This window comes from Dicentrarchus labrax, unplaced genomic scaffold, assembly GCF_905237075.1.
Source record: "Dicentrarchus labrax unplaced genomic scaffold, dlabrax2021, whole genome shotgun sequence".
NCBI lineage: Eukaryota > Metazoa > Chordata > Actinopteri > Moronidae > Dicentrarchus > Dicentrarchus labrax.
The window spans coordinates 4254281-4263029 of NW_026136721.1; the positions used below are offsets into that span (position 1 = coordinate 4254281).

General features: G+C 37.8%; 1 protein-coding gene and 1 long non-coding RNA gene across 3 annotated transcripts in view; both read right to left on the minus strand.

Moving 5' to 3' along the window:
* LOC127355472 (kin of IRRE-like protein 3) overlaps positions 1-8749 on the minus strand; it is a 413394-nt gene that overhangs the window by 98400 nt on the left and 306245 nt on the right. The gene's annotated exons all lie outside the window — the stretch shown is intronic.
* Positions 1-8749, minus strand: part of LOC127355518 (uncharacterized) — a 32415-nt gene that overhangs the window by 2024 nt on the left and 21642 nt on the right. The window lies entirely within an intron of this gene.

The following is an 8749-nucleotide window of genomic DNA, read 5'->3' on the forward strand; positions in this document are numbered from 1 at the left end:
TGAAAGATAACACGACCACGTTCATGCCCTTAAATAAGTCAAATTAGGTTATGGTTTATTTTGTGAGAAGTCACTATTTTGCACCACCGTAGTTTGACGAGGCTATCTAGAGAAATAGTAGGCTGACTATGGGCATTATCCTCATGGCTAACCAATAGCCTGCCTATGACTAATTCAACATCTCTGAAAACGCAACTTTCACAGATAACGTTAATCATTTGCAAGCTGCTAAAATAAAGCATACACAACATCAGCTAAAATGATCTATAGGCTAGGGGTGGGCGGTACACCGGTGTCATAGTCATCACGGGTGTGACATTGCGCCACGACATGGATTTTGCAATACCGTCAATACCGTGATAAATCAATTGTGCGCCTTGAACGGCTGCATTTACATCAATAATAGCCTAATTCTAAATAATAAGGCATTACATTTTCTTCAAACGTTCAGTTGTGGTCTGAATACCCGTCCTTATATTCTATATATCTTGTTGCAAATAAAAAAGTAAAACATATTTGTATCAGCTTTGCAGGTGGTAAAAAGGGAGTGGCCATTAAATTAGCGTAACAAGCAATTAACCTGGGTAATCGATAAAGAAACGACTGGTGAAACATCGCAAAGAAAGGTCGGGCCTGTAGCCTATATTATCTGAAAAGAGATGAGTGGAGTGTCGGAACCAGATGGAGAGACCGAGGCCGCTGGAGAGGAAACTCTCGTTCCAAAAAGAGGAGGGACCTCCGTTATTTGGAACTGGTTCGGTTTTAAATCATCCGACACGGAGCAAACTTCAGTAATATGCAAGGTTTGCAGCCGTGTTGTGACAGCAAGAGGTGGAAACACAAGCAACCTGTTTCATCATTTAAAAAACACGCACGCCTGTGAATATGACGAGGCAACCCGGGCCAAAACGAGCGCAATTGGAACAGGCAGCACCAGCGGAGCACGTCCCAAGGGTACACAGCTTTCACTGCAGGCATCGTTTACTGCTGCTACACCTTACGACAAGAGTAGTAAGAAATAGAAAGATATTACCAGGGCAATTGCGCTATATATCGCAAAGGACATGGTGCCCATTCAAACCATAGAGAGAGATGGCTTCAGATATGTGGTTCACACTCTGGACTCAAGATACGAGCTGCCTGGTTGGAAATTTTTTAGCCAGAAGTGTCTGCCAGAGCTGTACACGGCGGTACGGGACAGAGTCATGAACGAAATTCGCCACCTTGAAGCCTACTCGGCCACTACTGATTTATGGTCCAGCCGGACTACTGAGCCATACATTAGCCTCACCATCCACTTCATTGACGATGACTGGAAGTTGCGCAGCAGATGCCTACAGACCGCCTTCTTCCCCGAAGACCACACCGGAGCAATAATTGCGTTAGGACTGAAGGATGCACTTTCTGCCTGGGGCTTGGATGAAGCGCGTCTGGTGTGCATGACAACTGACAGCGGTGCAAACATGGTGCGCGCTCTGGAAATCAATAAATGGACGAGACTCGCATGTTTTGGACACAGACTGCACAACGCTATTGGTAAGTTACACTATCTAAACCTAACTTTTCATATTCAGAAAATTTGTCAAGTCCTTTTCTGTTTGTATTAAAAATATAAAACAAAAACAAATTTAAGGCTACCACATTAGTATTGTATTGTCCATTGTTAGTATTGTTTAGCCGTGATTCCTCTGGGGACCGGATCAGAAAGTAAAAAAAAAACCATAAATATAAAATACAAATTTTATTTATATTGGGTTATTACAGCATTTAAAGAGCACAGACCTACGCAAAGGAGGAGTATTTGTGAAACGCCTTGTAAGAAATTATGGACTCAAATATAAAGTTAACCATGAAAGAAATCAGACGTTGAAGTACAGGAAACATTAGCCTATATTAATCCATATATCACAGCTTAAATAACATTAGGTTAACTCATTAATTCCTATTATTAATTATGGTAATGTTATGGTTAAGTAAATGTTAGCAGTTATCACTATAACCACTGCATATAGAGATGCTAAGTTAGTCACAAGTTATTGTTACTATCACACATAAACTATTTAGATCCTCTGTTATGACAAATTTATCACCATCATATTTTAAATATTTCCATTTTCTTCTGCTACAGAAGTCTGGAGCCACAGGCTCAATAGCTGAGTTTTCTCCTCTGAAAGGAAAGGTTGCACAACTGACAGAATAAGTTACAATATCTGAGATACTGCTGCTAAATTTTATTTGTTTTTTTTCAAAGTTCAGAATCAAGATAAAGTTATGTTTTCTCTTATGTTTCTTATGATAACTGAGATAATGCTGCTAAATTTATTATTTTTTTTACCTTGAATGTCATTGATCTAATTTATTTTTTATATTTTGATATTTCATATTTTGTTCAAATGTTTAATAGATCTGCTGTTCATATGTTCATTCATTAGTGTGCTATATGATTAAAATCTGGTCCCAGTTTTAAAATAAAGCACAGCAATGATATTTGAGACCGTTTCTCCCTTTTCAGGAAAAGTATCGAAAAAGTATCGAAATCGCAATTCTTGACTTGGTATCGGTATCGAAACAATAATTTTGGTATTGTGACAACACTAGCCTGGAGTGTGGTGATCGGTATCATGTCTGTCATGTGTCTTGTCACCTTCTTGTGCAGTTGCATCACTATTCTCCTTTACTCGAAGTCGCTCAAAGATTTTTGACTTGCGATTATTGGGTTCTTTTTCCTTCCGTCTGCAGTATCCAAAAACAGCCAGTCGATCACCATAAGATGGCAGATACTCTCTTAGCTGGTCATCTGTCATAAGGTGTATGACACTGGAGCAGATCTAAAATGAAGAAATATTTCATGAATTCTTAGGTCTAGTGCATTAAATTATAACAATGAGATACCTGCATATACAGCACGAGATATTATATACAAAGCTCTTTCAAACTTTGTTTTTTTTTAGTGTGTGATTTGTCAAGATTAAGCATTTCCTATACTAACTACCTTGTCCTGCTCCATTCACTCTCTCTGTTGAACTCTGTTGAATAAAATTAAATCTTAAATGTGACCTCAAATAAATAAATAATAATCTATTGATTTTCACAAAGTCTTTGATGTTTATGGATTTGGTATCCAAGCATCTTCACAGTTATTTCATGTTTAAATAAGACAAAACCTTTCATTATGCTAAATGTTCAACTAAGAAGAAAAGGAGCATTGTTTCATTAAATTTTTTCATTAAATATCTAAAATCAGTCTCTTGGTTTTCAGATGTTTGAAAACTGCCTGGATGATCTAGTACCAGTTGCAACTGTAGTTTATAATAAACTGTTTGGCTGGATGCAGACTCAGTTATCAATAAGTTATATATAAGCCTATTAGTACAATGCATGTGTTTAAAAATTATATTTTTTGTAACAATGAAAAATGGTTAAATATGCCATGAGAATATTCATGTACGTAATACCCTGGCTTTATTTCAGAACTATGTAGTAAAAAGAGATTTGTACAGAAGGACTATTAATTGAACAAGCTTGTATTAATATTTCTACTAAACATCTTGTTACATGCAAACAACGTGTAGTTGGCCATATTCAGGTATTTTCCCTTGTTATAACATTCTCATGAAGCATTTCCTTAAGCTAAACTTTTGTTGTGATTAGAAAACTGAACGTGTCAACTCAATGATGGAAACAGAGCATTTAATTATTAAGTATAGTACTTTGTTTTATCCCAGCCTTTATACTGTATATTTTATAGTTAGTGATGAGATCATTAAAATGCTGATCAAATGAATGTATTTTTATATGTGGCAAGTAAGGGGATGAGGCAGCAAGATATTTTTCAGATAACCGGACATGAGACAGAGTTGTGGGCTGATACAATGTGAACGAGATCAGATGTCTGACTGTCCGTTTTAAATACCTTACGTGTGACTCTACCCACAAGTGTACTGAATGCATAATAAATTGTGTAGTGCTCATTCACATACAGTGGGTACGGAAAGTATTCAGACCCCTTTAAAATTTTCACTCTTTGTTTCATTGCAGCCATTTGCTAAAATCAAAAAAGTTCATTTTATTTCTCATTAATGTACACTCAGCACCCCATCTTGACAGAAAAAAACAGAAATGTAGAAATTTTTGCAAATTTATTAAAAAAGAAAAACTGAAATATCACATAGTCATAAGTATTCAGACCCTTTGCTGTGACACTCATATTTAACTCACATGCTGTCCATTTCTTCTGATCCTCCTTGAGATGGTCCTGCTCCTTCATTGGAGTCTAGCTGTGTTTAATTAAACTGATTGGACTTGATTAGGAAAGGCACACACCTGTCTATATAAGACCTTACAGCTCACAGTGCATGTCAGAGCAAATGAGAATCATGAGGTCGAAGGAACTGCCCAAGGAGCTCAGAGACAGAATTGTGGCAAGGCACAGATCTGGCCAAGGTTACAAAAGACTTTCTGCAGCACTCAAGGTTCCTAAGAGCACAGTGGCCTCCATAATCCTTAGATGGAAGAAGTTTGGGACGACCAGAACTCTTCCTAGACCTGGCCGTCCAGCCAAACTGAGCAATCGTGGGAGAAGAGCCTTGGTGAGAGAGGTAAAGAAGAACCCAAAGATCACTGTGGCTGAGCTCCAGAGATGCAGTAGGGAGATGGGAGAAAGTTCCACAAAGTCAACTATCACTGCAGCCCTGCACCAGTCAGGGCTTTATGGCAGAGTGGCCCGACGGAAGCCTCTCCTCAGTGCAAGACATATGAAAGCCCGTATAGAGTTTGCCAAAAAAACACATGAAGGACTCCCAGACTATAAGAAATAAGATTCTCTGGTCTGATGAGACCAAGATTGAACTTTTTGGCGTTAATTCTAAGCGGTATGTGTGGAGAAAACCAGGCACTGCTCATCACCTGCCCAATACAATCCCAGCAGTGAAACATGGTGGTGGCAGCATCAAGCTATGGGGATGTTTTTCAGCTGCAGGGACAGGACGACTGGTTGCAATTGAAGGAAAAATGAATGCGGCCAAGTACAGAGATATCCTGGAAGAAAACCTCTTCCAGAGTGCTCAGGACCTCAGACTGGGCTGAAGGTTCACCTTCCAACAAGACAATAACCCTAAGCACACAGCTAAAATAACAAAGGAGTGGCTTCGGAACAACTCTGTGACCATTGTTGACTGGCCCAGCCAGAGCCCTGACCTAAACCCAATTGAGCATCTCTGGAGAGACCTGAAAATGGCTGTCCACCAACGTTCACCATCCAACCTGACAGAACTGGAGAGGATCTGCAAGGAAGAATGGCAGAGGATCCCCAAATCCAGGTGTGAAAAACTTGTTGCATCATTCCCAAGAAGACTCATGGCTGTAGTAGCTCAAAAGGGTGCTTCTACTCAATACTGAGCAAAGGGTCTGAATACTTATGACCATGTGATATTTCAGTTTTTTTTTTTAAAATAAATTTGCAAAAATTTCTACATTTCTGTTTTTGTCTGGCAAGATGGGGTGCTGAGTGTACATTAATGAGAAATAAAATGAACTTTTTTGATTTTAGCAAATGGCTGCAATGAAACAAAAAGTGAAAAATTTTAAGGGGTCTGAATACTTTCCGTACCCACTGTAGAAGGAGGCGACTATAAGCGCTAAAGTAAAGTGATATTTTGCACAAGATGGCCTCCATAAATTATGCTTGAATCATTATTTTTAAGCTACATGGAAGTCAATAAATCGCATTTAAGGTTGCAGCAGCAGGAAAGTTGATGGGATGGAATTGAACAGCCTGCATTATCTAGCGCCTGTTTTCTAGATTCAGCAATTAGCCAAGATATCCGTGTATAATCAAAACTATCCACACGAGCTGAGCGGGCCACATATGCATTCATACGGGATGCTTATACTGAGAATAATCGGTATGGCTTTGGCATGTGCCCCAGAAGAGCTAGCTAACGTAACGTATATTTATGAAAAACCACATATAGACTCTGTAAAATGTAGAAATTCCTTGGACTTACGTTAGATGGCGATCGTGTGCCGGGAAGTACCGCGAAAAGACCGGAAACTGCATCAAGCCGGAAGTCGTTCGGGTCCCTCCCGACGCCAGCAAAAACAGCGTTCGGGTTAGGGTTCCGGTACGTTAAATTGTAAGGCAACAGGGGACAACTCGGCGGACGTGTAACGTTAAAATATCCGCACGTTACTTTTCAACTAATGTAGGTCTTCACAGCTTCACGTTTAATGAACAGTAGGATATAGCTATGGCAATATTTGACTTACCAACTATCGGTATGATGAGATATGTTTAGGTAAAGTAAAACCTATAGTTACCTCATTTAGGGTTGCATATTGTGAGCGTGGTTAGGAAGAGACAAAACACTGCCGTTGAGGCGCATGCGTACTTCTTATCTCATAATAATGACTTTTTATCTCATAATAATGACTATTTATCTCATAATAATGACTTTTTTATTTCATAATTATGACTTACTTGGGGGGTATTTTTGTTATTATTATTATTTTTTCTCTGGCGGAAATGGGCTTCCATACTTATCCTCCTGTTTCTTGGTGGGATTAAGATTAACATCAACATTAACCTAAACTTGATTGATGAAATAAAATTGAATAGTGGTAAATTGCACTGACCCAAGTTGAAGTCAATGTTATTACTTTTCTAATTTGTTAGTACTAGTACACTAGCCTACCTGGAAATGGCAACAAAATTGCAAAATTAATTCAAAATGGCTGACTTCCTGTTGTGTTGAGGATTTCATGTAGGCTAGTCTGGACATTATACATGTGCCTACCAATTGTACTATCTTGTACTGCATAGGCTAGTTCCTTGAAATTTTATATGGGCACTATAGAGCCATTTTGCCACACCAATGCACACAACCTACATATAAACATTTTCACCATGAGTTTCAGAGCAGCTTTAGCCTTTCAAAAAATGCCATTGAAAGGATTTAGCTTCTACATGTAAACACCACCTGTCGTCTTGGTGTCCATTTTCTTAATAAGTAACGTAATTATATCCAGCTTTATATCTCCACTACATTCATTGTCACTGCAACTCACTTCATCAACTGCCTCACCAAAATTGAATCATGGAAGCAAGTGAACTTTCCTAAACTGAACTGTGATAAATCTCACTATATATGATCAACGCTGGTCCCAAATCCCTCTCCTAAATTCAAACACCATGCTACAATGGATCCTCCTAGAGGTTACACACTGAACCTTTAATAGTTTTTTTAGTGGTGCAAAAACAAAAACTTAACAGTAGTGACTTTACAAATACAACAATGATAAACAGGAAAAAAAATACACAAAGACAATAAAAAATATGTAAAACAAACAAAAACTACAAAAGATGAAATGCATAACTTGATGTACATATATGAAAAAGACAGAAGGTGGAGGACAGTGATAATAAATGTAATAATGATGGTGACATAATGCAGTTACTGCAGTTTAGATGGGTATTTCAGGGGGGATTTGTTATACATTCTTCACTGTCAGTGTGGGATAATAATAATTGATATATTTTATCTATAATAATAATAACCATATAAAAAATAGGAAATAAATATAATAGTAGTAGTAGAAAAATTATTTACTGAATAATAATGAAAATAATCATTAGCCACTATAAATGCTAGAAATTCATATAAAACATTATAAAACTGGATGGTATCCTTTATTTATATGCATTAATACAATATGGATACATATTATATAAACACTGCATATTGTGTAGGTGTAGCACACAGATCATTGAATGAAAACAACTTAACCGTTTAAAAATGTGCATATTAGCATACACACATGCATTTGAAATGCTTTATTTGAATCCACCAATTAAACTACAATGGTCTACAGGATTCAAACATTTGCAGAGTGCTTCTACATTCTTTGACAGGTAAAGAACCCACCACCCGCACACAGCTATGCTATCTGCCAATAATCTACATTTATATCTTAGCTCACTGATATTTTTAATCTTCATCTACATCAGTGTGGGAGATGGTAAAGAACAGGTCATGAGAGACATGAAAAATCCTGGTATCGCACGTAATTATATCTCTTGGAAAACCCCTTCTCTGACAGCTAACACACACACACACACACACACACACACACACACACACACACACACACACACACAGACACACACAGACACACACAGACAGGGTCAGATGACCCTGCTGTAAATGCACATGGAACCTCATATTAATCCAGGCAAATGGCAAAGCTAAGCATCATAATGAAGATAAGGAGGAAGGAAATACACAATGATGGTGTACAGTGAATGACTCTGAAAAGCACTGAAGGATTTGTCTAAATACACAAAAAGAGAGGGTGGATATATTATTCAGAATATAAAGGAAGACTACAGAGATCTCAGTGGATGTTGTTTTGGCACATCAGCCCACACATCACACTCACAAACATAGACACAAGATTATTTAAACCTTTTGAAACCAGAACAAATATCTTTCACCAGTGGTTCCCCACCTTTTTCCTTTGGTGTGGCAAAATGGCTCTATAGTGCCCATTGAGTTAACTGTGACATATTTTATGGATATTTCATATTACATTCAAGATGTAACAATAACAGTAGAGAACAATTGATAAACTGTAGTTTTCTGATATCTTTGGGAACTTTTTACGCAATTCTCTGTCTGTTACTTATGTTTTTAACAATGACACATACTTAATGGGCTTTTTTGACAAATTCAGTGGTGTGTCCTCATTATTC